The sequence below is a fragment of the Neodiprion virginianus genome, chromosome 6, assembly GCF_021901495.1.
Source record: "Neodiprion virginianus isolate iyNeoVirg1 chromosome 6, iyNeoVirg1.1, whole genome shotgun sequence".
Taxonomy (NCBI): domain Eukaryota; kingdom Metazoa; phylum Arthropoda; class Insecta; order Hymenoptera; family Diprionidae; genus Neodiprion; species Neodiprion virginianus.
The window spans coordinates 20819553-20831241 of NC_060882.1; the positions used below are offsets into that span (position 1 = coordinate 20819553).

At 43.6% G+C, this 11689-nt stretch overlaps 1 protein-coding gene across 3 annotated transcripts in view; it reads right to left on the reverse strand.

Moving 5' to 3' along the window:
* LOC124306967 (protein slit) overlaps positions 1-4435 on the reverse strand; it is a 200497-nt gene extending 196062 nt beyond the window's left edge. For all 3 annotated transcript variants that reach the window (XM_046768187.1, XM_046768190.1, XM_046768186.1), the window contains exon 1: positions 3944-4435. The gene's annotated coding sequence lies outside the window, so the exon portion shown is untranslated. The remainder of the gene's footprint in view (positions 1-3943) is intronic.
* Positions 4436-11689: the final 7254 nt, after the last annotated feature.

Here is an 11689-nt window from a genome sequence, read left to right on the forward strand (position 1 = left end):
GGCAAATAACTCGCCCCCAACCCCGCTCGCCACCGCGTCGAGAATATGGGACGAAAGTCGTTTTCCGTCTGGGGCGAACAATTTTTTTTTTTTTTTAATAAGAAAAGTAAAATAAAATGACGTGAAAAATAAAATTCTGAGGAAAAAGTTGTTCGAAATAAGGTTATTCGGAAACGTTCGGCTTAACTTCTTCTTTCTTCTAAGACTATTGGGGGATTTCCTTGCAACTTTTTGCAGAAATGTTATCCTCGCGTCGTAATTTCCCTAAGGCTTAACCCTTGCCCAGTCGTTAATTAACCGAGTTGGTAGCTTAACTCGGTTCTGTGATTACCTTCTAAGTTCAGTCAAAGATACTGTTGGCTCAAGGTGAAAGGATAATGAGAAGGGACGATAGCGCTCGCGTCTAATCAAACATTTCCGAAGCATATTCCAGGAATTATTTTGTACTGGTTACCAATCCGTCGTCTGATTTCGCCTGAGCGACGTTATACCGAAAAAAGTTACAGGAAAAAAAGCCTTCCAAAATCGCATGTTTCTGCTGTAACAGTCCGAACTGATTCTGAGTTTTTTTAACGCGATTTTCCAGCTATTGAAAAGTAATGTTAGAAAGTAAAGAATTTAAGATATTTATAATACAGAAGGTTTTTCCAACTCTGTTACTCCATTTATTTTTTCTTTTTTCTTTTGCAACGACGAGACTGGAAAGAAAGGGGGACACAAAATTGACTCGAACCCTTCCCTTCATAACTGGCTAAAAAATTCTCCTCTTCCTGCCGGTATAATACGGTATCGCATGAATATTAGGAATTTCATCATAAAACACCGAGGGTGCGGGAACATGAACTCTCGTGTTTGAAAAAGGGGCCAAATCGACGTGTTTCCCCGTTTCAAATACCGCACTTAATAAAACTAGGACTTTCGGCGGTCACAGTATAAACGTTAAACGAGTCAAACATTTTTCGCAATGCCTGAAGATACGGCAATTTTACATTAAAAGAATTTATCCTCCCAATTCACCAACATCCATCAGCTAAATTATCGTACAAATATACACACACATATGTATACCTATATAATATACGACAGCAATATCTTGTCGTAAGAAACGTTAATCGGTCCAGGGTAATTTCGAGTCGTAAAAATGTCGGTGGGGTTATTTTACCAAGTAAACAATAAACGGCTAGGTTATGTAAGCGTTGGATATCCAACACAGCTGATTGTGAGAGCATCGTGCAACGAGCTGCATAAACGCTTCATTGCACTCGTAGCTTTCAAGCGCAGTTCACGTCGCAGTTACGTGGTTCTCTTTCACTCTCTCTCTCACTCTCTCTAAAGTTTAAAGAGGCGACAACGTCGGATCTAGCCCTATGGATAGTACACATCCTCATTTAAATGAGATAAATCTTGTTGCGGGTAATTTTGGGCGCACATTGCGACGCGACGGGTCCGAGAGAGAGAAAGAGAGATAGAGAGAGCGATACGCGCACGTAACTTTCGTCCAAACGACCAATTGGACTCCGAGTCGAGAGGAAGAAGAAAACTTGACGTGAGAGTGCCGTCCGGGTTGAATTGGGGCCCGGGGATCGGCATCTCGATTCGAAACGCAACACTTACAACGAACGCTGCCTGACCCTCCAAAGTCCGTAGAGGTAGGCAAGCGCATTGCGCGTACTTGGGAGAACTTGACGCGAGTATAAACATACTCGTTAACTTATTTACTCTCAAGAATAAACCTGCTCCTAAACTCTAATCAGTAATCGCGCTTCCACACGGCTGCCTAAAAGCCCTCGTATGTGCCGCGGTAGTCGCGCACTTATGCAGCGTGCCTCTCAAGCTCGCTATCACTCGAGGAATAATTATTATGGCTACCAGAGGAGAATCGGGAGGATAACGCTGACGCGGTTGTCACTAATTTTGGATCGTCCAATTCCCTGACTATGCCGGGGTTTGCTCATCCGAAATTGTTTTTATTCGAATATACACCTCTCGAGTCTGTGACGTTGAAATAATGGACGACGAAATGTAATTAACCATAGTAAATTACAGTTTATTTATTTCAAAGTGCTTAGTAATCTGCTCGATATGCTTCAAACTTTCACTTGTAACTAATAGTTGAGCATACTCGGTTAAGCGTTGAGTATCTTACTGAAACTGTGATAAAATCTTAAATTTTTTCCAAAAATTCGACATCGGAGTAGCCTGACTTGTGCACGATTTTTCAAGTATCAATTATTATTTTCCGTGCATAAAATTTCCGGGCACAATATTGATCGCGATTGCAGGTATAATCGGGAATGAATTTTCTCGATAAGCCGTAACATTTTCTTTTTGAAGCACGCGGAAAAAGCGTGCACGTGCAGTCGGAGCGGTTGAGCAGGTTCCGCGACGAAGAAGAATTCGCGAGTCTCTCTCACCCTTCGCCAATCTCTCCGCATGTAGCTTTTGCTTCAGGTCTCTCTGGACCCGCAGATTATACGTTTCGCAGGGTGCGGTAATTACGTGGTTGAAGTTAGTAACATTATCGCAACGAAACATTGTGGAAAAAGTCGCTGTTTCCTTAATTTTACAATCATGTTTAAAGAACTAAGATTTCGAAGTATGAACTTGTTTTACTTTATTACGGCTTACTGAGTTTCAGACAGTTCCAAAATCCCGAAATATCGACGGTTCCTCCTCAGCGCGAATCGTTACGATAACGTTACTAACTTCGGTGCGATGCGGTGTCTGCGTTATAATTGCGGAAACACGCGACCCGCGAATAAGCGCTAAAATCGCGAAAAAAGGAACCGCGAGAGGCCGTATTGAAAGAAAAGGATCGCGCATAATAAGAGCCATTCGGAATCGAAGAGCCGTGCGGCTGCATCACGACTCGTAAACCGGAGTCTCGCTGCCACGATCCCGGAGTTCTTGTTCCTCTCGTTCCCGTTCCCTCAGCCTCGCTTACATTCCTCCTCGCCGTTCATTCTCCTTCCATTCTCGACTTGCTCCTTTTGCTTTTTACTTCTCCGCCGGCGAAGTCGTACCTCGCGCGGAGTAAAAAACGCGGAATGATAATGCGTGCGGCGATGAATGGAGGAGAATGAATGGCGCGGATCGAACCTGCGGACGCGAATTATTGCGTAACGCGGTCGCGAAAATCGCGATCCTCTCTCCTTCTCTCCAACCGCCATTTTAAAAACGTCACGGGCCTAATTGTTACTTCGAGAAACGCACGCGAGCCGATCTTATCAATCTCAACAATAAGCGATTAATACCAATAACTCGGGACACCGTATTATTCAAATTTTTTAGTGCGAGGGCGATTCGACCGCGACGCTTTTGCCCTAAGGTTTTGCATTCTTATCGCCAAATTTGCATAGATTAAAACCAAGGAGGTGGGAAGGAAAGCGACTCGGAAGGCAAGCAACCCGCGATACTGCCGCCCCTTTACATTCGAATATCCTTACAGAGTCACGAAACCTGCAGATGCAATTAGCGATTCAGTTTCAACGAATTTACGATTCGTACGAAGTAGAAAGAAAAAAAAAAAAGGATTCATCCCGCCTATTTCGATATCGTAATCGTCATCGTTAGCACAGACGTTGCGAAACCGAGTTTTCGACGAGTTTCGAAGCCGCCGATCCTCCTTTCAATCGGGAGTTTCGGAGATCTTACACTTTTCTCGCTGTGCGAGTAGGCAGTGATTTAATACGAGAGAGATATTTGAATAGTAAATTTGTCGAAGGCTCGGATGCGCGCTTCCATTGAACATACCTTCGTAACAGTTTTTCGAAAACTCTAGAGAAACTCGCGGGCTCGCAGAGTGCCATCGGAAAACCCGGTTCCAGAACAAGGAGCGCGGGTGATTTGAATACCCGCTGAGTGGTACAAGAAATGAAAGTTCCAAAGGACTTAACACTGTATAGAAAATACGCTCGTAAAATATCTTTAGGTTCAAACTTACCATTCGATCTTGCAGTGCAGCGGTCGACAAATATCGGCGACGAACAAAACGATCGCATAAACGTACGGCAAGTATTTACCCAGATAAGTCCTGACAACTACGACGAACGGTAAACGAAATATCCGAACAAACGAAATTACGTCGAAGAGTCAAAGAAAGAAATAAAAACTCCGCACGCGCACTTTTACCGAAAACACAATCACAACATAAACCACATGTTACATACGCGTCGTAATATCAAGCCGTGTAAATTATCGCGTAAAAAACACTCGGCTGTAAAATCGATTTACCATTTACTCCTTATTACGAAATTCGCTACGCAACCGCACTACGATGATCCGATCCGATCGCTCCGCGAAAAATCTCGACTATTATTCGAATGTATTCGAAATTATCGGATCGTCACTGCTGCTCGGGCAACTTTTGTCGACCACGGTGATTCTGAGATGGTCCAAACGAAGTGCGACCGAACTCTTCGGAGACTCGCGCTCAACTGCTGAACGGCTCGTGGCACGAACAACTACCGCGACCAATCAGAAGTAGAGATTGCGCGGCTCTCTTCCCCACTTCCGCTCGCTGACGTTCGTCCCGGCGGAGCCACTGTACACTCTGCACCCCTCGCGTAGGGTTGCTGCTGCAAGACTTGCGGCTCTCGTTATTGGTCCACCCCCTTTTTCACTATCCGTAATAGCAAAATTTAAACCTCTTGCGGATTTGTCGTTGCGAAAAAAATTTCACGCCAAAACAGGACGTCTACGTGACATTTGAAAAGACGTTTTGTCGCTCCGAAATTCATTGCGAGGATTTTTGTACGCGAAAAATGTTTTTCTTCGAATTTTGAAAATTAATTGGAACGACGTTTGGTCAATCGGTAGAGATGTTTCGTGTACAATTTTCCTAGACTATTTAGAATCCTGATTTTCGAACGGACAGCTTATCGTTAGATTATTTGGAACAGAAATTCGGTGAAAGTTTGAGTATTCCCGATTCACAATAGATGTAAAACGAATACTTTCAATTACTTTTGCAATGTCCGATTAATTTTTTGGATGAAAATCATTGCACGCAGGAAATTTTTATTTGAGAACAAAATAGATCTTGTCGAATTTTTTCAAGATTGTTATTCTGACAAGAAATCAGGAATCGTAGTATTACGTTCCAAAAGTGAAATGAAACTTTCGAACCTGTGATATTTTCAATTTAAAAATACACAACTGCGTAGTAATGTAATGACAAGCCAGTAAAATAGTTTTTAAAAAAAGAATCGATTTTGTTCTTCTCGCCCAATGACGTTTTATTTCTGGTCTGCAGGCGAAGTCTACAGTGTTAAACTCATGGGACAGACTTTACTTTATTGAATGACAGGCTTGAAACAGTTTGCCAACATTCACGAAAAGCCGGGTTCTGCGATTATCGATATATCTCTTTATCCCGCAAAGCTCGGGATCACGTCTTCGGTGTGTGTAAAATCCAAACATGATAGATTCAAGCTCTTGGTGGATAATTAACTGAGCTTTGGTTTATACGGATATACGGTAAACGATATATAACCTGCAAAGCCATGGTTTCATGTATATATAGATATATATGTGTATATATAAGATTGAGCAAAGCGATTTCGCGAGAGGCGAGAAAAGCGTTTAATTTTAAACCCCCGGTATACGCGAGAGCCGGAAAAGTCGTTCCGCGATCTTCTTACTTGCCGCGGAGCAAAAAAGAGGAAAAAGCAAAGAGGGTAAAAAATATCTCCCAGATCTCGTTTTCTGACAATGGAGACGTCCTCCCCCTTTTCTCCTTTCCACAGCCCCGTTCAGCATCGCGCTTTGCCTACAGCGCAAGAGCGCTATTTTTTCGCTCCTATCCAGTCAATCTGACTGAATGTGATGAAAGTTATAATTGCACGTAGCAGAGGAGGGTGCCCTTTGCCCGTCAACGGACAGTCTGATTTAAACATTTTCACCGGAGGCGATCCTACTACCCTTATAGTAATACCCTAGTTGGGGTTGCAGGCTGTGCGAACCGATCCGGAGCAAAGCGAAGGGGTGAACGGTCTTTCATTGTGAAAATAAACGTGCGTTGTATACGTACATTTTTACACGAACACTGATCAGATACAGGGAAACACCGCCTACTCATATTTTTTTGCCAAGCTCCGACGATGTCGATGAAATCAACGCGATGCCGACCGTCGCGGTATGATTCAGAAATTGTATCAAACTAAGCCTTATCTGCCTTCTCCGCCCGCAATTATTTGTTTGTATACAGATGTGCGTGTGTGTGTGTGTGTGTGTGTGTCTGTTTACAACGTGAATTCACGAAGCTGCGTGTATCGGCTCTGCGTTAAACGCGCGTATGTGTGAGCATTGATAAAGGTAATGCCAACAGTTTATACAATGGCTTCCTAGAATCATTGTGCAAGTTATGCGGACGGAGGTTGTTATTTCTATGCATGAGTGTGTTTACCGCGAAGGCAATACGTTACCTGGCCATGTGTCAGCTGTAATTAGTGCCGGATTTAAATTTGAACTACGCGTCAGAGTTACGGATCTGAAACCCTGTTGCAGGATACCGTAGTTGCACAACTGAATTGTTACACCGCACGTTTAACGAAGCACACACGAGGCGTCTCGGTTAGGGAAATCGAGTTTGCGAGCTAAACTTTGTCGAATCAAAGTCCGTGGAAAACGTTGATTTACCGGGGTCATGTTTCATCTATACATTTCCATCCAAATTCAAGGAAATTCGGGTTACACTCGACGTTTGTTTATCTTTCACCTGCCTATAGGCGTCGCATCGACTGTAAGTTTACATGTATACGTACATGTACACGAGTGACGATAACAATCGTTCACTTCAGTAGTGGAAAAAAAAAAGGGTGTGGAAAAAATTTGTACGAGGACAAATTTGTTTCGTTTGGGGCACGAGGCTGGGCTGTGTGAAGGAAACGGGCAACCAAGACGAGAGAAGTAGGGAAAACAGTTGGGTAAAAAACAGCTGTTTGGTTTTAAAAGATATCCTGCGGATTCCGGTGCAGCACGCTCTCGGAAAAGAAGTGTAAAAACAAGCGGGGGGAAAAAAGCGTGACAACGTGTCGCGTCTGTCAGCGCATGTCGCGTTCCTAAAACAGCGTGGCCGAACTTATATGTGTACGTGAAATAAAATAGAAAACCGTGACGGGACAACGCCGTCTCACTTGTCCGATAAAAAAAAAAAAAAAAATAAAAAAACCTGTATTCAATTAGCCGAATGACACGAACCATATTTCGGCCAACAATGGGCAGCCCACCCTGATTTTATTGTTCGTATTTTTACCCTCTCTCTCTCTCTCTCTCCCTCTCTCTCTTAATCTCTCTTTTCTACTCCTTTGTCACCCTCGTTTTTGGGTTAAACAAGAAACGCTTTCGAATACCCGACCATTAGGGTTATTCTCGAGAAAGAATGCCTTCAATTTCCGTGTATTTTATGTTACTTCTTGTGGCTTTTTCCTCGTTGTTGCTGGTAAAGCGATTCGGAAACAGTTCCTCGGTAACGGCAAGTGAAAATTGTCTCGTACCTATTGCGGTTAACGATCAGAGGTACAAGGAACAATTAGATGCAAAAGATGCAAAGGATCCGCGTGCAGCGAGGCAGCAGAAATAGAGAAAGAGGGAGAAACGAAACGGTGAAAAAAAGGAGAAAATAAACAAGTTGGAAACTCGAGAGTTTCGTAACTCGTTTGAAAAGTTTCGAGTAAGTTTTAACGCGGAATGCATTAAAAAGTCTTTACGCCGGTCGTCGAGAGGAGCGGCAAGGCGGAGCGGTTTTCTCGTATTAAGAAAGTGGTCGCGGTTAAATCTAATCTAAAACTCTATTTGGTAGATCTGATAATAAGTTCACCACCGACGCAGGCATCGGCTTTACCCGCTTACACCGCTTCTCCACGACTGGATGGCAGGTATCCGTGTTATTTCAGGTAGCCTACGGCGCAAGCCTGCGATTTGCCGACTCGATACGCGGCGGCCTTTTACCGCCGAATCTCCAAGGTCCTAATGGTTTAGAGTCCGACCCAAAGTCGAGTCGAAGACCTCTTGGAAGGTCCGGGATCCAAAATTCACTTGTCAAGCCACTCGAGGACCACTAAAACGGACAAGAGTGTTTTGTTTCCCGTAATCGCAAGACGGCGGCACAAGTACGACGTGGATGTAAAGTCCGTTAGCTAAAATAAAGAAAGAGCCTGCCTATAAACTCGTCTGAGTGTGGCGAGGAGTTATCTGAGCGGAGAGGCCGGTCGTACAAGGGACCGAGAATGTTTCAACTTGTAATGAGGATTATTTAGGACGCTTAAAGGACCTCGGCTGCGCCTGGGGCTTCTCAAGTTACACCCGCCTGATATGCACGCAGATCCTTTTACAGGGATGGATTATGCGTTTGATGCGGGGAACCCGTGCGCGAGTTTGTGCAACTTGTTAATAATGCGAGATACCGTGCAGAGACATATTTGAACGGGGATTACGAGCCGGCGAGGAGATACCTGTTGGTTCTTCATCGCCGCTTATCGCGCTTCGTTATTTACCGTTAGCTTCATTTCCTCCGCAGCTGTTTCATGCGGGTTTAATTTCGTCATTTGGGTAAAGGAATAACCGAAATGTGGGTGGATTACTCCAGCCTCTGCAGCGTGTCTACAACCTAAACCAACAATAGGCAGGAGACTGGATGACGTCGTGCCTCCGCATCTACTACCATACGACACGGCCAGCTGACACTCGATCTTTTCCCTGAAATTAAAAATTTCCACTTGCGGAGGAAAATTTACGGACACGTGTCTATAATTTATCGGTAATTACCCACATACTCTCTGCTCTCCCGGAAATTCGGTTATGAGTAACGGAATACCTTTGCCTCTATTTTCGTTAATTCTTTTTCCTCGTGACTTTCGAAATCTTAACTGGATTTTTAAGGATACAGCTATACGCGTGGACCATTCGATTCTCAGGGAGAAGCTACAGCCGTGCTCCCGTTCCACAAAAGGTGGAGTACGACGGAGAAAAAGGAAGGAGACGAATTGTCTCTTTTTTCAGCCCATTTCAAAGATGGGTTATCTAATTTAATTGAAATTCTTGTCCTTATATAGCCGTGACAAAAAAAAAAAAAGAAAGAAACGCACGCACACACGAACTCGCAGGGATATTGTGAACAACGAATTAAAAATGTACCGTACCGACCAAAACTTGTCCCCGAGACAAACGACCTCCACTCCACCTTATCAGGGCAACAATTTATCCCATTTAATTTGTCGGCTTACCTAATTAATTCGATGACAATTACTCGCACCGAGTATCCCAGGCTTTCAGGATATACCGGTTCTGCGATAGCGATATTCAATTCGAGAACGGAAACACTCTATTACTAACCTCGGTTCACATTAAATCACCAGATAGTCATGCATTCCACTCAGATGGCCTGCCTGTTCACGTACATACATATATACATATATACACATATGCGTACCTATCGAAAATTTGTATGGAATTGGGTCCTTTGTCAACCATCGAAAACACAGCCTGATTCAAATTGAATTCTTCCGGCGCGAAAACCGAAATCTGGCATGAGGTTGCGACAGGCCTTCACTCATCGTGGTCCCTCGTTGCGGGTGTCATAGAATGGGCCTTGGTGGGTGAAACGGTTTCAATTTTTTGCTCATCCATTCCCCATTGGAGGCGTCACGAACCGAGATGAGTCCCCGCGGCTTGCGTCCGCCAAAACGGTTCGGTTATATTCATTTGAAACGTGCCTGGTAGGCGAGCGTCACTATTACCCCGCAACGACCGGTCACTTCAATGGACTATTTTAAAGGTGGGATAATAAATTCGGATTACGATTGTATCAAGCCCTTAATAAATAGGAAGGAGCCTCGTGACGCCGCAGCGTCGGGACGGCTTAGCGGCCCCCGAACGGCTCCCGCTGCGAGGATTCGTAATTTCGTGTATGTTCCAAACATTTGGCCGGTTGTTTCGGGCCACCTGGGTCACGTTTGATTCACACGTCATCCACCCTCCCCCCCTTCCCCCCCTGACGAAAAGAAATAAAAAATCAAATTCGGTGGCCGCCGCACGCGCCGCAGTTGTCATTCAAATTTCCCGCCGCTTAGCTTTTATCATTTTAATTGTGGGTCAATGGACGATTTAAGGTTACCGGCACCCCCTGAAATGAGATTTAACTCGGCGACGGACGTATATATGCTAATTTATCAAAGCTTTTCAAGTGATAAGAATTAGGGAGCTGCAGGATATTTGTGTTCGCATCGCGTAGCTGCACTCTCACAATTGCGTCGACGGATTTAAATTCCCCGCTTCCAACCCTTCTTCGCTCATGAATATCGCAGCCTAACTGCATTTCACTCGGTGTTTTCAACCGGAGTATAAAACTGCGTGCATCGAACGTCATTAAAACCGTTCAGACAGCTTCCGTTTCTCCTGAAAGATTTTTGAATCCAGATCCTGCTGCGTCGCTTCGCTTTTGTCCCATATGATCACCGCTTCCGGTGTTCAAGAGCCTTATTTATTCCATTTCACGGTTCGGTAGATGAATGAAGTTAGTTTTCATACGCAAGGGAATTAAATCAACTCTGCAATCATGCCTTGCGCAGTCTACTCTCGATCCATGCTGCACATTGTATCAATTTTATACGTCGCAAATTCCTCTTTAATGCTATTGAAATAGAATTCATGAACCAGACTAATTACTCCAAAACGACTGCATACTCGCTTACTTCTGATACAATGCACACAATTAAGACCTATACGTATATATTTCATACAACATGGATCAATACAAAATTTCTACGACCTAAAAATCGCAAAGTATTCTTTCATACTCACAGCGAGTATTTGACGCGTGACGGTCGATGATTTCCTTCCTCTGTGGAGGTTATATCCCAAATTGAAACGAGCTTTCTTGGCTAGTTGATTACCGACCGCTTTCACTCACAATGAGGCTTGTCTGGCCAACCGCCGGTTATATTACCAGCAGTGAGGTAGATTTTGCCACCAGACCTTGTTCGGGCAGCACTATACGGTTACTGGGTACTACACGGTGTAAAAATAAGAGGTGGTCCGACCGCCCTGTACTCCCTGCAATATATTAGTGAAAACGAAATGCGCGGTGAATCGAAAAACCAAAGATTAAATAAAATTCCATCGGTACGCTTTCTTGATAAAAAGAAAACGGTAATCACACTGAATCAGTCATGCAAAGGATGCACAGTAATAAATGTGTGGGGTAATAATAAAGTAATTACGCGTTATGTATAATATTATTATTATTATATTAAAATATGTATTAAAAATTTAACGTGCCTCTTTTTACGTAGAGTATAGTTTGGCTCGCTTTTTTTTCACCCTACTAGTCTTTACCATTTCCCGATTTTTCATTTTAGTTGATTGACGCATTCTCATGACTTTATAGTAATGTAGACAGTATGCAATGACTTCTTCCTTACGCAAATCACATGGAAATGAGAGATCGCAATTTAGTAGATCGTCGTCAACTGTCGCCTGATATAAATTAGATACGCCATAGTCGAAGCGCTTTTTGAAAAATAAAATGATTGAATTTAAGATCGACGCCAAATTTTTTCACAGCGCTGGACCACTTTTGAAATATAATACGATCCTTGGGTGCACGAAAAAAGGAGATTGTTTTGTCAGCTCCTAGACATCCGCTTCGGCAATCGGGCAAACAACAACAATTCTTCATTTTCTTGTCTTT